At 37.4% G+C, this 21,296-nt stretch overlaps 1 long non-coding RNA gene across 1 annotated transcript; it reads left to right on the top strand.

The window, feature by feature from the left end:
- Positions 1 to 9,779: 9,779 nt before the first annotated feature.
- LOC132155129 (uncharacterized) lies at positions 9,780 to 11,520 on the top strand. The gene is made up of 4 exons (XR_009437224.1): positions 9,780 to 10,135; positions 10,224 to 10,294; positions 10,911 to 11,052; positions 11,168 to 11,520. It is a non-coding gene; the product is annotated as an uncharacterized LOC132155129 (long non-coding RNA).
- The last annotated feature ends 9,776 nt before the right edge of the window (positions 11,521 to 21,296 follow it).

Genomic DNA, 21,296 nt, shown 5'->3' with positions numbered 1-21,296 from the left:
ACACCTGAGAAGAGATGATGCTGACCCCTCAGAGGACCCCAGAAGATGCTAACCCTGAATCAACAAACAGAACTAACAAACATTGCTACAAGTGTGACTGCATCATTTAATAACTGCTGTTAATAATGTTCATCATCTGGCTGACTGTGTCCTGTATTAATTTTTCTGAAAAATCCTGTCATATGCGCACCTCAGTAGCACCTCAGTATTTGAATGAGCTCTTATTGCATTATAATCCTGCACATATGGAGTTCTCAAAACTCTGGCAATTTGATATATAGAATTTCAAAATCAACTGCGGGAGGCAGATCTTTTTCCTTTTTAGCGCCAAAAACTCTCTAATAATCTACCTAACATTGTTCTGGAGGCAGACACACTCTGTCAGTTTAAATCTAGATTCAAGACACATCTCTTTAACCTGGCTTATACATATCTCCCTAACACATTTCTAATATTCAAATCCATTAAATAATTTTTATGCTGCACTAATTAGGACAACTGGAACTAGGAACACTTCCTATAACACACAGTGTACTTGCTACATCGTTAGAAGAATGGCAGCTATGCTAATATTAGTCTGTTTCTCTCTTATTCCGAGGTCACCGTAACCACCAGATACAGTCTGTATCCAGATCAGATGGTCACTGCGGTCACCCGGATCCAGTACGTATCCAGCCCAGATGGTGGACCAGCAGAGGTCTGAATGTCAGCAGAGACCAAAAAATAAGATGTGCCCCAGAGACAGATCCCCAATAAAGACCTTGTCTCCTAGTCGGCCACTGGGACAAGACCACAACCAGATGAGTCCTCTGCACAATATGACTTTGCTGCAGCCTGGAATTGAACTGCTGGTTTTGTCTGGCCAGAGGAGAACTGCCCCCACCCCCCGACTGAGCCTGATTTCTCCCAAGGCTTTTCTCCATTCTGTCAATAATGGAGTTTTGGTTCCTTGCCGGTGTTGCCTATCGCCTATAATATCCAGCAATATCGTTGACCTTCGGTGCTTGGCCCCTAATTAATTTGTGCACCTCAAAAAAAAATCTGCATCATAACAGGAGTTCTGACCTTTGTTACAAAAAGTTTTTTGTTGTTGTTACCTTTTTCCCTATCAAATATTTTAGTAATCATCATAAATTATAAATCATTTAAAAGCTTAAAACCTCAAAATCCTGTTGAAACCATTTTGAAATTGTTAACATTGAAATGATACTTAACAATTTTTTAGAGGTCTCCTCCACCTTAGGGTTGATGACATATTACAAATCTTTTTTATAATCTTATAATTGACACTTTTTAGAATCTTGACAAAATACACATTGTTGAAAAGGTCTGAAATTCAGAATTTCACATTTGTGGGTTAGTTTGTGACATAAGAGTAACATAGATCCTCTTCTGACTATTATTAATTCCTCATTGTCATTAGGATATGTCCCCAAAACCTTCAAACTGGCTGTTATTAAGCCTCTCATCAAAAAACCACAACTTGACGCCAAAAAGAACTAGTTAATTATAGACTGATCTCTAATCTCCCTTTTCTGTCCAAGATCCTAGAAAAGGTTGTATCCTCACAATTATATTCCTTCTTAGAGAAAAATGGTATCTCTGAGGATTTCGATTCAGACCGTATCATAGTACTGAGACTGCTCTCCTTAGAGTTACAAATGACCTGCTCTTATCATCTGATCGTGGTTGTATCTCTCTATTAGTGCTATTGGATCTTAGTGCCGCATTCGACACCATTGAACATTTTTTGCATAGACTACAACCCTTTGTTGGCATTAATGGAAGTGCATTAGCATGGTTTAAATCATACTTATATGACCGCCATCAATTCGTAACATTGAATGAAGAGGTATCATATCAATCACAAGTGCAGTTTGGAGTACCTCAAGGCTCAGTACTAGGGCCATTACTCTTCATGCTTTACATGTTACCCTTAGGAGATATCATCAGGAAACGTGGTGTTAGCTTTCACTGTAATGCTGATGATACTCAGCTCTATATTTCTTCGCGTCCCGGCGAAACAAACTAATTTGAAAAACTAATGGAATGCATAGTCGATATAAAAAACTGGATGACGAGTAATTTCTGACTGCTAAATTCTGAAAAAAAAACAGAGGTGTTAATTATAGGACCTAAAAACTCTGCATGTAATAACCTAGAACACTGTCTAAGACTTGATGGCTGCTCTGTCAATTCTTCGTCATCAGTTAGGAACCTAGATGTGCTATTTGATAGCAATCTTTCCTTAGAAAGCCACGTTGCTAGCATTTGTAAAACTGAATTTTTCCATCTCAAAAATATATCTAAATTATGGCCTATGCTCTCAATGTCAAATGCAGAAATGTTAATCCATGCATTTATGACCTCAAGTTTAGATTATTGTAATGATTTATTGGGTGGTTGTTCTGCACACTTCGTAAACAAACTACAGCTAGTCCAAAATGTATGATCATATTAGCCCGGTCCTGTCAACACTGCACTGGCTCCCTATCAAACATCGTATAGATTTAAAAATATTGCTTATTACTTATAAAGCACTGAATGGTTTAGCACCTCAGTATTTGAATGAGCTCTTGTTACATTATAATCATCCACGTCCACTGCGTTCTCAAATCTCAGGAAATTTGATAATACCTAGAATATCAGAATCAACTGCGGGCAGCAGATCCTTTTCCTATTTGGCGCCTAAACTCTGGAATAACCTACCTAAAATTGTTCGGGAGGCAGACACACTCTTGCAGATTAAAGACTAGATTAAAGACCAATCTCTTTAACCTGGCTTACACATAACACACTGTTGTGCTTCTAATATCCAAATCCGTTAAAGGATTTTTAGGCTGCATTAATTAGGTAAACTGGAACCCGGGAACAATTCAATTCAATTCACGCTAATATTAGTCTGTTTCTCAATTATTCCGAGGTCACCGTAACTACCAGATCCAGTCTGTATCCAAGTCAGAGGGTCACTGCAGTCACCCGGATCAAGTATGTATCCAGAGCAGATGGTGGATTAGCACCTAGAAAGGACCTCTACAGCCCTGAAAGACAGCGGAGACCAGGACAACTAGAGCCCCAGATACAGATCCCCTGTAAAGACCTTGTCTAAGACGACCACCAGGACAAGACCACAGGAAACAGATGATTCTTCTGCACAATCTGACTTTGCTGCAGACTGGAATTGGACTGCTGGTTTCGTCTAGTCAGAGGAGAACTGGCCCCACAATTGAGCCTGGTTTCTCCCAAGGTTTTTTCTCCATTCTGTCACCGATGGAGTTTTGGTTCCTTGCCGCTGTCGCTTCTGGCTTGTTTAGTTTGGGTCACTTCATTTACAGCGATATCGTTGACTTGATTGCAAATGATTGCACAGACACTATTTAAACTGAACTGAGATGATGACATCACTGAATTCAATGATGAACTGCCTTTAACTGTCATTTTGAATTATTGACACACTGTTTTCCTAATTAATGTTTTTCAGCTGCTTTGACGCAATGTATTTTGCTTAAAGCACTATATAAATAAAGGTGACTTGACATAAGTAATATTGAAAGAGATTAATACATTTGAAAAATTTAGACATATGGCTTTAATTTTATAGCAATTCTGGATTAAAAACTGTTACAGGGCTCGACATTAACCCTTGACCGTGACAAGTGGATTTTTTGAAGGGGGCAAGTGAAAGAGAATTTTACTTGCCAAACCGGACAAGTAACCTGATTAAAACATCAGAAACAAACAGTAACTAGGGCAGCGCTGAATTTTTGGGGAGAATGATTCTGATTGTATTACTTTTAGGGATGTGCAACAGTGATCGAGTACTCTAGTTTTTTTTTTTTTTTTTTTTTTTTGATTGGTTATGGCAGCACTTTGGGCGGCGCCCTGAGCTCTGATTGGTTAGGTTCCCACTTGATGCCTCAAAAGACGTAACAAGACAGATAATAATGGCCTCAAAGTCACGTAGTGATGGCTGGCTTCCCTTTGAGAAGAACGATGAAAATACAGTTCAGGGTAAGCTGTGCAGCGCCAAGCTGTCACACAAATCTACAACAAATACAATGCGCTATCATCTAAGATTTGTACATAAAATGTCTGGCGATAACAGAGCGGCAACTCAGACGAGCATTGAATCACTTGCCGTAAGACCTAAATGCAACGCAGGCAGAACCGAGAAGATGACAGCTATTCGCTGAAATGGTGGTGAAAGATTTGCTGCCCATTAGTTTCAGGGACAGAAAAGGTTTAAAGTTTTCCTTAACTGTGGTGGAAAGTAAATGAGAATCAGTTTACAAAGCTAAGCTTACTTGTCCAGTGGTACCTGGCTGTTCCTGTAACAGCTGTTCCAACGGAGCGAATTTATTCCACTAAATGTGAACAGGCTGCGCACTCAGCTCTCATCTGAGCACGTAGACCGACTCATCTTTTTGAATAGACATTTGAATGTTTGACCAGTCGTGGTAAATAAAATATCCATTTTTTAACAATAATATTATTATTTTAGTTTTGAATTTTAGCCACATTTAAAATCTCTAGGCTATTTTGGTCTCTGTTTTATACCTTATAATAGTTGTTTGGTTAAACTTTGGTGAACTTTTTTCTTTATCTTTTAAAAACTATGTTTCACCGCTGGATCAAAATATGCTGCTGAAGTTATACTAGAAGACAATGTTTTGTTAAAAAAAAAATGCAGTTGAATAAAGTAGCAAAAAAAGAAAAAGTATCTTTGTGTGTTAATTTTTAAATCACAGACAAATAATGAAATGGTCTTTATAAAATAATAATGCATTGGATATATTTGTAGCCTACTGTAAATACATTAAACATATTCGTAGAGATTACAAAAATCAACATTTTTGTTTGTCATAGTTTTCATCTTTTGTCATAGTTTCCATCTTTTCATCTTCATCAAATATATCTTTCATCAATATATTTGACATTTTATTCAATTATTTAGCAATAATCAGTGATTTCCATGCTGTTAAATAATATTTTGGTTGATCAGAAAGTGCAAATTGAATACAAAATATTAATTAAATATTAGAATACATAAAAAAATAATGATAGTGACACTAATGTGAATTTATTGTACTTTCGTGTTTGTAAAGCGCAATCCGAGTTACACTTTCGGGCAAGTTCACATCTGCATTGGCAAATTTTTTTCAGATAAAAGTTGCAATAGCAAGACTACATCTGATTAATTAACATGAACAATTATGCTGCAAGCGCTGCATATCAGCGATTCGCATATAAGCAATGCCCGATAATGATATTGCTCTTAAATATTTTATTTTTCTATTATTATTGTTATTATTTTATTACTAATGTGATAATAATGCAGCCGCGTTTTTTTTTTTTTTTCGTCATATTTGTGGGCATAATACAATTTATTTGGCTTCGAAAACGCGCAGGTGGTTAATGGAAAATAAAACTTAACTTCAAAATAAAACTTAATGACAATTATTACACATAATAACGTAGATGAAAATATAGCACAAATCTGCCATACATTTATAATGAGAACTTTATAGGAATCTATAGTAAAATTTATCCTTGCCCATCTTTCAGCGCGCTGTCATGAAAACGCATCAGCGGGAGCTCGCTCGCTCTCTCTCTCTCTGTCTAACGCATAATTTAGCATCCTATTGTGCTTATACAAGTTGTAATGTTACGTCTGATATGTATCTCAGTTATCTGATTTATCATAGGATGTGTCATAGAATTAGCTTCCGTTTATCGGTATACTCTTCACCTCAGGCAGATATTTCTTGCTCCTTTACATTGCTTCATCATAATCATAATCTAATCTGTCCTAATCATGTGTTCATGTTTTCATAGACAGATTTTCATTTTTTTATTTTTCATAATTCCATTTTTCATTATATACATTATGGCCATTTCTGTCAAATAAACTCAACTCATTAAGACACTGACTTGCCGCCACCTACTGGAAGTTTGGTTTCATATTTAAAAGTATCATTGCATTTTTCCAACATTTCAGATTTATGTCAAAAAATTAAGAACATTAATTTATGGAACCTCCTAATTTATGGAAAATAGTTTGCTGATACTGATTTAATTTGAAGAGGAACGATTTTAATTATTCTAACTGAATGTATTGATAAAATGTAAGAATTTGATGTCAATGATGACACCTACATTTAGTAAGGTTAGGAAAATATTGTCCTTCATAAAGTTAAAAAGTGTCTTAGAAATTAATTTAAGGCAAAATATCACAAATATTCTAAACAACAACAACAACAAAAGGCTTTTTTAGTAACTTGTAACTTAAATTCGAAGGACAAGCACATGTCAAGGATTAAATGTAGAGCCCTGTGTTTATACTTTATACTTTCATTTTTTTTTTTAATTAGTAGTAAACCATAAATAAACAATAATATGCATATTGTCTTCTTTAAAAAGAAACCAACCTTAGGTCTTTATTAAAAAGTGTCCATGAATTCGAACAATTTAAGTTTAGACAGTGCAATTTCAACTGTGTGTTCAAAAATGGGGATGACAGTTAAAAGGATAAATGCTTTAACAGAAATCTGTGTAATCTGTGTTAAACCATGTTTGGCCATTATTACATAACTTATGTAATATCTTGTCCAAAAACAACCCTCTACATTGTAAGTCACTTGCATATGCAACTAAATCTTCACTCTGGAAACTAAATGATTACTAATATTAGCAAATGGCTAATATATTCTCAGATTTTACTCGTGTTGGTGGCTAAGTATTAAATTTAGCACAAATATATTTTCACTTGCCAAACACACTGACTGAGCGCTTCAGAGTTTCTCTCTCTCCGTCAAGCGATCTGTGACATTTTTCAGTTTATCTGAATGGATGTGCAGCATACCAGTATTTGACTTACCGTAAACTCTAGTTCAAATGCTTTGTCTCACACACACGCAGAGAGAGAGAGAGAGAGAGAGAGAGAGAGAGAGAGAATTGATGTGCTACATGTAAATGACATTCTTTGTTGTATTCTTTTGTTGTGTTCCTTTGGAATTCTTTAGCTTTTAAGAACTGCCGGTTTCTCCGGTAGTGGGCGGAACTAATGTGCAAACGACAATCTTATTGGCTGGCGCTCACCTAATATTGTCCCTGATTTGAAATCAGTTTTAGCGAATGCACACAACCTGATTAATATTCATGAATCTAGCAGCTCATTAATCCTTAGTGAGTTTTAAATAAAAATTCTTATTAGTATAATTCGTATAATTATTATCTTTATATCTAAAGTATTTTTTGTTTGTTATTTCCCAATTATTTTTTACAGAAATGATAAAAGACCAAAAAGCACCACACCAGTCAGTTCAGTCAGTCTGGCGAGTAAACAAAAAAATTTACTAGACAATGGCGATTCAATTGCAAAGGTGTCCATAGATCAGTGGTTTTCAACCTGTGGGCCGCGGCCCCCTAGTAGGTCGCTATGGTATTGCAGGTGTGTTCACCAATTACTATTAAAATAAATAATAATATTGTTAATATATGTAAAATTGTCTAAGTCATAACATAATAACATCATTATTATCAAACATCAAACTGCCAATTTATCTTAGATATCTTTGCTGCATATGCAAATTCAAACATGCATAAATTGCTGTCAACATGTTCCCTCCTGTCTTCCCGCTGCCGAGCTCTGCCTGGATCTGGTTTTCCCGTTTTGCTAGGCAGTGCCAGCCTGAGTTATTTTCTGTCCATTGCCAGTTCATTCAATAAAGACAGTTAACAATCTAGCTTCTGAGTAGAGGACATTTTTATATCGGCATCGGCCGATATCTGTGTTTAGTAGCGCCGATTTAAAGTCAGGCACGTCGGCGGGCAGTCCCGTGTTATTGGTGCGGTGGAAAGTGCTGCCGATGCATGTGAAGGACCCCAAGCCAAAACTTTTGGAAGATTCAACAACAGTCCTGGGAGATAAAGGTAGTCAGAGATTGAACTACTGGTTTCGTCTGGTCAGAGGAGAACTGGCCCCCCAACTGAGCCTGGTTTCTCCCAAGGTTTTTTTCTCCATTCTGTCACCGATGGAGTTTCGGTTCCTTGCCGCTGTCGCCTCTGGCTTGCTTAGTTGGGGACACTTCATCTACAGCGATATCGTTGACTTGATTGCAAATAAATGCACAGACACTATTTAACTGAACAGAGATGACATAACTGAATCCAATGATGAACTGCCTTTAACTATCATTTTTGCATTATTGACACTGTTTTCCTAATGAATGTTGTTCAGTTGCTTTGACGCAATGTATTTTGTTTAAAGCGCTATATAAATAAAGGTGACTTTGACTTTGACTTTAGTCAGAGAATTTCACTCTGTAAATGGGGTGGAGAAGTTGGCAGCTCTTACAAACACTGCAGCGTGATTGAGGGCTCCATTACTCCGCCCCGCTCACTAGTGATGGGAAGTTCGATTCTTTTTCGCGAACCGGTTCTTTCGGACGGTTCGATTCAATAAACCGGTTGAAAAAAACGGTTCACCGGTTCTTTTACGCTCGACGTACTGACGTCATTGGCGATGACGTAATGGCGTCACGTCTATCAAACATTCAAATATATAAAGTCAGTAATCATAACTTTAGTCAGTTAAAAACCTCATAATCATGAAAAGTTTACAATTAAGTTTTGCAACAACGCACCCAAATACAGTAACAGCAATAATGTGCATATGAGGATTTAAGTCTTGAAGATATAAAGTAAATAAATTAGGTGTCATCAGCACAGAAACCACTATACATAAACCATTGCGATGTATTTGTTATTAAATGAACTTACGTTTCGCCAGATTGCCCCTTCATTCAAGCCCTCGGTTTACCCACGCTCATAACATTAGCACAGAATCAGTTCAGAATCAAATACCAAAAGAATCAGTTCGGTTCAGACACGCTGTGAGTCAGTCGCCTTCACGTTGAATTACGCATGCGCAGTATCATCAGCTCCTCTGTTCTCAAAACGGACTCATCCGAAAGAAACATGATCCGAAAACCGATGCAACCAATTCTTGACTCGAGAACGAGAATCACTCTAACCGGCACGTGCTGCAGTTCAGTATAATCAGCTGCTCTACTCGTGTTCATGTTCTGTTTACTACAAACTCAATTTGTGAATGTGTCATCATTAACTATAAATACAGTACACATATTTCATAAATCATCCCTTATTCCTATTAAACATAGAGTCTTTAGAGTTCTTAATTATTGTCCAACTTCCCTGAAACCCCCTCTGGCCTATACATAATCTACAATATACAGATTAGAAACATTCATCTAAAAAAAAAATATTAATAATAATAATAAAAATGTATATAGATCTTTTATCAAACTTTTAGGTGAAACGATTTGGTGAACTGGTTCAACCGGTTCACGAAGAAGAGCCGGTTAAATTGAACGATTCGTACACGAATCGGACATCACTACCGCTCACAGACAGCAGCGTGCTCGGAGAGACAGCTGTCCTGAAGCTGCCCAGAACCGTGAATCACATTTGTACGGAAGCATGGTTTGATGCAGACAATAACCAGTTTTCCATCCAACTCATTTTTTGTATTAAGGGATGTCAATATTCGATAATTTCCATGATCGAACGTCGTTTAAATTAACGATCAATTAATAACCTTAATGCTGCAAAATGGAGTAACCCCAGAGTGCAGTCTGAACGATGGGGCGGGGCGACACTTCGATTTGTTTCCCCGCCTTTGACATTTTGCTCCGAGCCAGCTGGGGCCAGTTTGCGTTGAAATAAACAGAACGATGGCAACTGCAGCAGCAGAGTAATAACGCTATTCCACGTTTATTGCATGAGGTGAGTAAAAGTGGTTGTGTAAATATCTTATAATATTAAATGCGATGTTCGATCATTTATTTATCCATGGTACGTTCAATTTGAATAATTATTGTTAATAATTGTTATAAATTGCTCATTTTATTGTTCTTTGTGGATTGTAACAGTACACTCTGTACATGGCTTTAGTTCTTAGGTTTGATTTTACAGAGGTATGCCATTACATTTGTCAAGTTATTTGAACAGACATGCATGATTATTGTGTGTATATTATTATTATTATTTTTCAGAATGACATGATCAGGTGGTGGTGTTGTTCTGTTCTCCTGGACAGCTTCACTCCGCAAATGTATGTAGCTGTTTGAATGTTGCTACATGAAACATTACTCTGTACTATATCTAGCAATATACCTACCTCTTGACATTTGTTCTTTTAGAGCTCAACCACTGAGGGGAGGAACTTCACCATTCAAAAGACAATGTCTTCAGGCAGAGTCCAGCAAAGCAGGTTATTTGTGCACATACATTCATTAAGAACTAATAATTACATGTGTGTACATGCAGAGGTATTTTAGTTATTACAGTTACATAGTTGTTGGTCAGCACCGTGGATTATTTCATATATAGCTATCAGTTAACATCAGCATCAAAGACATTTAAAAACATTTCATCTTAATTCATTTTCAGACAGCAGCGAGTGTTTTAAATAACTTCTGTTTGCGATCTAATGTGGATTTTGTTCACCATATAAGACAGAAATATTTATATTCAATGTAAAAGATCTTCATGTGGATCATGCATACAAATATATACAAATATCTCACTGGATTATTACAATTAATGGCAAAATGAATGTGTGGAAATGTAAACTAATATATCCTACTGACACACTACAGCAAAAGATATAAATAATTGGCTTAAAACTATTTTTTTGCCTAATACTTCTGCACAGTACTGTATATATTAACATTTTATTAGTGGTGTTATAAAAGAATGAGAATGCAGTTGTGACAACAATCTATAGTTTGTTTAAAGCAAGGTTGTCTGTAGTCAGTGTTTATATAATGTTTAATAACTTTTATATACATGTATAAATAAACCTATGTATGTTTTTGATTCAACAGCTTCCCCTGGAAATCCTCAGTGAAGTTATTTTGTCAGCGGGTGACTCTGCATATTTGACACTTTCTCTGGTTTGCAGATGGTTTAGGGATGTGGTCACTCAAGAAGTTTTCCGGAAAGCGGCACACTTTGCCTGGCTAGACAGTAAGATTTCCCCCTGTTTAATGCTCATTCTCCAGTTGATCTTTGTAGTATGAGGCTGTTAAACTTTTTTTATTATTATTATTAGCTTTCCTGTATTTTGTCTTTACACTATAAGTTGTGGCCAACTGGAAGAATTGTCCTCCTGTCTACCAGAACGAGTTCAGACGGATGTACAGCATCAGGGAATGCTTGCAGTGCAGAGCCCTTTTCAAGTTTAACCCACCAGGGTACAGGGAAGAGGCCGGCGTGGTGATCTTCTAGGCTTTTGTTTACACAGGATTTGGTTCCAAGGACTGTTTTTTTTTTTTTTTTTTTGCGGCATGAAACACATTTGTGTGTTCATTGAAGGGAAATAGAGAATGAACTGAGATCAACTGGTTTTGATGTATTAATTGATGTCATTTAAAGTTAAACTTTGCAGTGTATAATGTTTTAATAAAAAAGCTATGGCAAACACGTGCATGACAACAGGTTTCAGTCATTTACATCAGTCTATCATTCTTTAAGGTTGCTCGTATTTTATGGTAACATCATTTGCTATGCATTGCTCGTAATGAATTCTTTATTTAGTTGTGACAATTCGGTGTAATATTTCAATTACCAATGATTTTATAAAGTGTTTAAAGGGGTGATTAAATGTATTATGTTTTTATATAGAAGCGGGTAACTAAATAAATTCAGGATTAATGAGGTTTTCAGTAGTGTAGTTCAGAAAACATATATATATATATAATTTGAATATATAAATCAAGGTATGACTATCTACATAACCATACTTCGAATTATATTGCCGTGTCATTTTCAAAAACCAGCGAGTAATGCCGAGGTAGCGTCTACAGCCGTTGAGGGAGTAATTGTAAATTAGACCATTAATTTCTGTTCTGTTCGTCGTAATCCAAAACTCTTTGTATTTATACGGGATGTTGTGGAAATGCAACAATAAATGCAAAAACACAACATTTATATTCGCTTTTTAATTTATATTAAAAGTTTATTCATCTGAGTGTCTACTTCCGCATTCCAATCCTGCTCACAGCGTCATAATTCTCTATATACCAATAAGCTGTAAAATCGTCACTAATCTGTACACCAATAAGCTCATCTTAATCATAAACCAATAACCGCTGAGGTGGGCGGGGCGAAACGTGTCGCTCCACCCCAACGTGTCGCCCCGCCCCATCGTCCAGACTGCACTCTGGGCTACTACGCAAAATGCGTCTGCAGTGGTATTATTATTATGTGCAAAAGCCACTTGGAAAAAAAGCGTTCTCACCCGAATTAAAGGGGTTTTAGTCTGAATAAAATGCTAGTAGCAGGACTGTAAAATGAATAGATGTGATTATGATCATTTGATAAAATGAAGAGAGCGCGCCATACGTTGGAGATCATTTTACTTTGTTGACTGTTTCCTGTCAAGGAGACCGCTGAATGCGCCTCTTTAAATGGTTTCGTGGTGCTCGTTGTTGTATTTTAAAACGCAACTGCAATGTTTTCAAATGACACTATAGTAGTGGTGCAACGGATCATCATTTATCCGTGATCCGTTCGGATCAATATCTTCGGTTCGGCACACACGTGACCCGCGGATTGATTTATGAAAAAAAAAAAGTTGCGCATGTTCAGTCCACACTCAGTGGTCATGGCGAGCGGAGGAACGGAGGAGCTTGAACGCCCCGCGCATTTTGGCTTCCCTGTCAGATATAATGAAGAAGGAAAGAGGTTAGAGTGTAAAACCGTGACGGTGCATAGAGCCACGTTAAAACATGCCGTCGCCCACCCACTTCAGCGAAAAGATTGTGCCAGATCTTTATGAACAGGAGAAGAAAAAAGTTGTGGATGAACTATCCCGAGCATCCTCTGTTGCGCTCACGACAGAAGGGTGGACATCCAGGGGGACGGAGAGCTATGTGATAACTGCTCACCATCACAGCAGACTAGGAGATGGGAAGTCCAGCTATTATGTAAAAAAGAAGATATTATGCCATGTGCACTTTAAGTTGATTTCATATATTTTAATTTAATAATTAAATGTTAATAAAAAAAGACAAAACGTATGTTAATTTGTCTTGGGCTTTTTTTTTTTTTTTTGCTGATCTGAAAAATGATCCAAACCATACGAGGACGAGCGAGCGCGGGTTTGGCTAGATGTATTTGGAGGTTATTGCTCACGTCTCGTTCTGCACATATTCAAATGTTTCCATATTCGCAATTTATCTGAATGTTAAACTATAATATTTTTTATTTTTTTTTAATGTAAACTAGACGGAAAAGATCATCCTCTTCACATGAGCAAAAACGTGCATAACAGCAGAGTGGACCGGTATACTACGGCCTATTTAAACTGACCAGTGTAACCTTTTAAATGTTTTGGTTGACTTTATTTTAATAATGAACAGCATGCGATGTAAGTTTGAAATTAGAATGCACTTTAGATGTTCTGTGTCATTTATAACAAACACAAATGTTGCTGGTTGCTAGTGTGTTTGCAGCACTACTGTTATTTATTTTATTTATTTCAGTTTAATTGTTTTTCATTTCTAAAATTTTATTTATTTAAATGTATATTTAAGTTTACATTTATGTTCCAACAAACTTGAAAAATTCTACTTGATAAATGCTCTAAAACTTTTACGTAAATGATTGACTATATATATATATATATATATATATATATATATATATATATTACCTGTTTTATATATCAGTATATATATATGTCAGTTTATTGATTTGTTTGGTTAACTTTGGATACATTTTTTATTTTAATATCGTGCAGTGCACAACATTAAGATTCGAGAGATGGTTCAAGTCAGTGATCAATAAATTATGATAAGTTTAGAAATGTTGTGCGTCCACTTATTATTAGTGTGACATTTTAGCATGCAAATGAAGGGGAAAACTTCAAGATATCGGCCCTAAAAATCGGCAGCACATATCGGCCATCGGCTGACCCTGACCTCTAAACATCGGCATCGGCTATAGAAAAACCCATATCAGTCGATCTCTACTTCTGAGTACTAAGTTATTAACCCAACAATAGCGGGGTCATTTAGTTTTTTTGCAGTGGGCCGCGCAAACACATGTGTTTGGTTGTGTGGGCCGCCAGTTGAAAAGGTTTGGGAACCACTGCCATAGAGGGTTGAAAAACCAGCTTATTTCTGCTTTTTATTTCTGCTAAAATGTATTGATTGAAAAACTCACCTCAGAAAATTAATCTTAAGGTTTACGGTTTCCAAATGCTACATAGTTTATGAAAATGTATTTTTTATTATATATAAAACAAAGCGATTGCAAGCTGGTGGTACAGTGTGGGTTAAGGAGCTTATCAGCAAACCTAGTTCCAAGTATAGTTGAATACTGAAAGGACTACAAGACCTACAAGACCGTCTGTTGTCATTTACATATCTATGAAATAAGCTACACCTATAAGCACACATTAGCTCAAAAAAAGTGTGTGTGTGGGGGGGGGGGGTACAGTTCCCTAAATCTAGTGTTAAACATCCTTTTAAAATAGGGTTGGACAGAACCAATTTAAGTTCTCAACAGAACTGTATAAATTAATTTAAGAAAAATATACCTTGGTTGTATGAAATTACTAAACGTTATTAATATATTTGTCATAATTTATTCCAGTTTAACAGGTCTTTTATATATACAGGTTTTTGTGAAGGTCTTTGAGTTCTACTTTCCATTTCAGAGTGTATTTGATGGTAGTCTTTCTCAAATTAAATGTTGTAAAGCTGGGAAGTGACCCTCAGAGGAGCTCTGGAGAGTTCACAGGTAAAAAAACTGTCAGTTGGTCGCACAAGCACATGATTTATTCACAATCTTTTTTTATTAGGGCCCGAGCACCGAGGTGCGAGGACCCTCTTGTATCTGCTTTGTTTATTAGGGCCCGAGCACCGAGGTGCGAGGACCCTCTTGTATCTGCTTTGTTTATTATTATTATTATTAGGGCCCGAGCACCGAGGTGCGAGGACCCTCTTGTATCTGCTTTGTTTATTATTATTATTATTATTATTATTAGGGCCCGAGCACCGATGGTGCGAGGACCCTCTTGGAATTGCTCAGTTTATTATTATTATTATTATTATTATTATTATTATTATTCTCCAGAATGAATCGCATTTTTGAGGGCCTAAACATACTCAAAAAGTCATGAAACTTTGCACACACCTCAGAACCGGCAAAATGTACATCTGATATGGGTTTCAGAAGTGGGTGTGGCAAAATGGCTCGACAGCGCCACCTATACATGTTCAACGGTGTGCGCCTCGAGCTATGTTTCACGTACATGTATGAAAATCGGTACACACATGTAACTCTCCAATACCTACAAAAAAGTCTCTTAAAGCAAAATTCTAAACCCAACAGGAAGTCGGTTATTGTTAATATTATGAGCAAATTTTTTGTCATTTTTGCCATTTCCATGAGTTGTATTTTAACGAACTCCTCCTAGAAATTTATTCAGATCAACACCAAATTTGGTATGCCTAATCTAAAGGCCTTTGCGATGTTAAATTGCGAAGATTTAGAGTTTTCGTTAAAGGGCGTGTCCGTGGCGGCCTGGCGAATTTCGATGATTCGCCATGAAAAATGAAGTTGCTATAACTCAGACATACAATGTCCAATGTGCCCAAAACTTCACATGTTTAATAAGACTCCTGACCTGAACATATTTACATGCCCATATTCAGTAATAGTCATAGCGCCACCTATAGGCAACAGGAAGTGACATATATTACACTTCGACAGACTACTCCTAGAAATTTTTTGACATCAATGTCTTTTTTATGGTCAGTCTAATCTAAAGGCCTGTGCAATGTTAAATTGTGAAGATCTTGAGTTTTCGTTAAGGGGCGTGTCCATGGCGCCGTGACAAAATTCAAAGTCTCGCCATGGGAATAAAAGATGTTATAACTCAGGCATAAAATGTCCGATCTTCCCCAAACTTCACATGTTGTATAAGACTCTTGACCTGAACAGATCTACATGCCAATATTCAGTTATAGTCATAGCGCCACCTATTGGCAACAGGAAGTGAAATATTTTACACTGCAACAAACTACTCCTAGAAATTTTATGACATCAATGTTATTTTTGGTGTCAGTCTAATCTAAAGACCTGTGTGATGTTTAGTTGTGAAGATCTTGAGTTTTCGTTAAAAGGCGTGTCCATGGCGCCGTGACGAAGTTTGATGTGTCGCCATGGGAATAAAAATGTTATAACTCAGGCATAAAATGTCCGATCTTGCCCAAACTTCACATGTGTGATAAGGGTCCTGGCCTGAACAGATCTGAAGGCCAATATTCCATTGGGTGTGGCAAAATGGCTCGATAGCGCCACCTATACACTTTCAACTGAGTGCATATACACTTTCAATGGAGTGCGCCTCAAGCTATGTTTCACGTACATGTACAAAAATTGGTACACACATGTAACACACCAATATCTACGAAAAAGTCTCTTGGTACGAAATCCGAATCCAAACAGGAAGTAAGTTATTTAGAATGTTCTCTGCAAAATTGGTGTTGTTTTTGGCATTTTCAGGGGTTGTACTTTAACGAACTCCTCCTAGAGATTTATTCAGATCAGCATCAAACTTGGTCAGGTAAATCTAAAGGCCTTTGCGATGTTAAATTGGGAAGATCTTGAGATTTCGTTAAAGGGAGTGTCCATGGCACCATGACAAAATTTGATGTCTCGCCACAGGAAGAGAAGTTGTTGTAACTCAGGCATAAAATGTCCAATCTTCCCAAACTTCACATTTGTGATAAGAGTCCTGGCCTGAACACATCTGAAGGCCAATATTCCATTATAATGATAGCGCCACCTGCTGGCAACAGGAAGACTGGCACATATAAATGATTTTTACATATTCCACTTTTATTTACGACTTTAAATACATATATTTCGCCGTTCGCCAATTTACTAAAGCCTCTCGCTGGCGGTGAGCCCGGGTGCGAGGGCCCGTTCATCGCTGCTTGCAGCTTTAATTATTATTATTATTATTATTAGGGCCCGAGCACCGATGGTGTGAGGACCCTCTTGGAATTGCTCCGTTTATTATTATTATTATTATTATTATTATTCTCTAAGATGAATCGCATTTTTGAGAGCCTAAACATGCTCGAAAAGTCATGAAACTTTGCACACACCTCAGAACTGGCGAAAATTTACGTCTGATATGGGTTTCAGAAGTGGGTGTGGCAAAATGGCTCGACAGCGCCACCTATACACGTTCAACGGTGTGCGCCTCAAGCTACGTTTCACGTACATGTATGAAAATTGGTATACACATGTATCTCTCCAATACCTACAAAAAAGTCTCTTGGAGCAAAATCCAAAACCCAACAGGAAGTCGGTTATTTTTAATTTTATGAGCAAATTTTGTGTCATTTTTGTCATTTCCATGCGTTGTATTTTAACGAACTCCTCCTAGAGATTAATTCAGATCAACACCAAAGTTGGTATGCCTAATCTAAAGGCCTTTGCGATGTTAAATTGCGAAGATTTTGAGTTTCGTTAAAGGGCGTGTCCGTGGCGGCCTGGCGAATTTTGATGATTCGCCATGAAAAATGAAGTTGCTATAACTCAGACATACAATGTCCAATGTGTCCAAAACTTCACATGTTTAATAAGACTCCTGACCTGAACAGATCTACATGTCAATATTCAGTTAAAGTCATAGCGCCACCTATTGGCAACAGGAAGTGAAATATTTTACACTGTGACAAACTACTCCTAGAAATTTTATGACATCAATGTTATTTTTGTGGTCAGTCTAATCTAAAGACCTGTGTGATGTTTAGTTGTGAAGATCTTGAGTTTTCGTTAAAAGGCGTGTCCATGGTGCCGTGACGAAGTTCGATGTGTCGCCATGGGAATAAAAGATGTTATAACTCAGGCATAAAATGTCCGATCTTGCCCAAACTTCACATATGTGATAAGGGTCCTGGCCTGAACAGATCTGAAGGCCAATATTCCATTGGGTGTGGCAAAATGGCTCGATAGCGCCACCTATACACTTTCAACTGAGTGCATATACACTTTCAACGGAGTGCGCCTCAAGCTATGTTTCACGTACATGTACAAAAATCGGTACACACATGTAACACACCAATATCTACGAAAAAGTCTCTTGGTACGAAATCCGAATCCAAACAGGAAGTCAGTTATTTAGAATTTTATCTGCAAAATTGGTGTTGTTTTTGGCATTTTCAGGGGTTGTACTTTAACGAACTCCTCCTACAGATTTATTCAGATCAACATCAAACTTGGTCAGTTAAATCTAAAGGCCTTTGCAAAGTTAAATTGGGAAGATCTTGGGATTTCGTTAAAGGGAGTGTCCATGGCGGCCTGACAAATTTTGATGTTTCGCCATAAAAAAGGAAGTTGCTGTAACTCAGACATACAATGTCCAATCTGCCCCAAACTTCGCATGTTAGATAAGACTTCTGCCCTTAACAGATCTACATGCCCATATTCAATTATAGTCATAGTGCCACCTGCTGGCAACAGGAAGTGACATATTTTACGCTGAGACAAACTACTCCTAGAGATTTTTTGACATTAATGTATTTTTGTGGTCAGTCTAATCTAAAGGCCTGTGTAATGTTAAATTGTGGCAATCTTGAGTTTTTGTTAAAGAGCGTGTCCATGGCAAAAATGACAAAATTTGATGTCTCGCCACAGCAAGAGAAGTTGTTGTAACTCAGGCATAAAATGTTTGATCTTCCCCAAACTTCACATGTTCGATAAGAGTGCAGCCCTGAACACATCTGAAGGCCAATATTCCATTATAATGATAGCGTCACCTGCTGGCAACAGAAAGATTGGCACATATATGGAATAAACTTTGATATATTCCACTTATATTTATGAGTTTAAATGCATATTTCTCACCGTTCACCTATTTACTAAAGCCACTCGCTGCCGGTGAGCCCGGGTGCGAGGGCCCGTTCATCGCTGCTTGCAGCTTTAATTAGGGCCCGAGCACCGATGGTGTGAGGACCCTATTGGAATTGCTCCGTTTATTATTATTATTATTAGGGCCCGAGCACCGATGGTGTGAGGACCCTCTTGGAATTGCTCCGTTTATTATTATTATTATTATTATTATTATTCTTCTCCAGGATGAATCGCATTTTTGAGGGCCTAAACATACTCAAAAAGTCATGAAACTTTGCACACATCTCAGAACCGGCGAAAATTTACATCTGATATGGGTTTCAGAAGTGGGTGTGGCAAAATGGCTCGACAGCGCCACCTATACACGTTCAACGGTGTGCGCCTCGAGCTACGTTTCACGTACATGTATGAAAATTGGTATACACATGTATCTCTCCAATACCTACAAAAAAGTCTCTTGGAGCAAAATCCGAAACCCAACAGGAAGTCGGTTATTTTTTAATTTTATGAGCAAATTTTGTGTCATTTTTGTCATTTCCATGCGTTGTATTTTAACGAACTCCTCCTAGAGATTAATTCAGATCAACACCAAAGTTGGTATGCCTAATCTAAAGGCCTTTGCGATGTTAAATTGCGAAGATTTTGAGTTTTCGTTAAAGAGCATGTCCTTGGCGGCCTGGCGAATTTCGATGATTCGCCATGAAAAATGAAGTTGCTATAACTCAGACATACAATGTCCAATCTGCCCCAAACTTCACATGTTTGATGAGACTCCGAACCTGAACAGATTGACATGCCCATATTCAGTTATAGTCATAGCGCCACCTATTGGCAACAGGAAGTGACATATTTTACACTGCGATTAACTACTCCTAGAAATTTTATGACATCAATGTCTTTTTTGTGATAAGTCTAATCTAAAGGCCTGTGCGATGTTAAGTTGTGAAGATCTTGAGTTTTCGTTAAGGGGCGTGTCCATGGCACCGTGACGAAGTTCGATGTCTCGCCATGGGAATAAAAGATGTTATAACTCAGGCATAAAATGTCCGATCTTCCCCAAACTTCACATGTGTGATAAGAGTCTTGGCCTGAACACATCTGTAGGCCAATATTCCATCGGGTGTGGCAAAATGGCTCGATAGTGCCACCTATACACTTTCAACATAGCGCGCCTCGAGCTCCGTTTCCTGTACATGTACAAAACTCGGTACACACATGTAACACACCAATATCTACGAAAAAGTCTCTTGGTACGAAATCCGAATCCAAACAGGAAGTCAGTTATTTAGAATTTTCTCTCCAAAATTGGTGTTGTTTTTGGCATTTTCAGAGGTTGTACTTTAACGAACTCCTCCTAGAGATTTATTCAAATCAACACCAAACTTGGTCAGTTAAATCTAAAGGCCTTTGCGAAGTTAAATTGGGAAGATCTTGAGATTTCGTTTAAGGGAGTGTCCATGGCGGCCTGACAAATTTCGATGTTTCGCCATGAAAAAGGAAGTTGCTGTAACTCAGACATACAATGTCCAATCTGCCCCAGACTTCACATGTTAGATAAGACTTCTGCCCTTAACAGATCTACATGCCCATATTCAATTATAGTCATAGCGCCACCTGCTGGAAACAGGAAGTGACATATTTTACGCTGAGACAAACTACTCCTAGAGATTTTTTGACATTAATGTATATTTGTGGTCAGTTTAATCTAAAGGCCTGTGTAATGTTAAATTGTGGCAATCTTGAGTTTTTGTTAAAGAGCGTGTCCATGGCAAAAATGACAAAATTTGATGTCTCGCCACAGCAAGAGAAGTTGTTGTAACTCAGGCATAAAATGTTTGATCTTCCCCAAACTTCATGTTCGATAAGAGTGCAGCCCTGAACACATCTTAAGGCCAATATTCCATTGTAATAATAGTGCCACCTGCTGGAAAACGGAAAATTGGCACATATATGGAATAAACGTTGATATATTCTACTTATATTTATGAGTTTAAACGTATATTTCTCACAGTTCACCTCTTTACTAAAGTCACTCGCTGCCGGTGAGCCCGGGTGTGAGGACCCTATTGGAATTGCTCTGTTTATTATTATTATTATTATTATTATTATTATTAGGGCCCGAGCACCGATGGTGTGAGGACCCTCTTGGAATTGCTCCGTTTATTATTATTATTATTATTATTATTATTATTATTCTCTAAGATGAATCGCATTTTTGAGAGCCTAAACATGCTCGAAAAGTCATGAAACTTTGCACACACCTCAGAACTGGCGAAAATTTACGTCTGATATGGGTTTCAGAAGTGGGTGTGGCAAAATGGCTCTACAGCGCC

Source organism: Carassius carassius, chromosome 12 (genome assembly GCF_963082965.1).
Source record: "Carassius carassius chromosome 12, fCarCar2.1, whole genome shotgun sequence".
Lineage (NCBI taxonomy): Eukaryota > Metazoa > Chordata > Actinopteri > Cypriniformes > Cyprinidae > Carassius > Carassius carassius.
The sequence above is the reverse complement of the archived record's forward strand: the minus strand, read 5'-3'. Positions and strand labels throughout refer to the sequence as shown.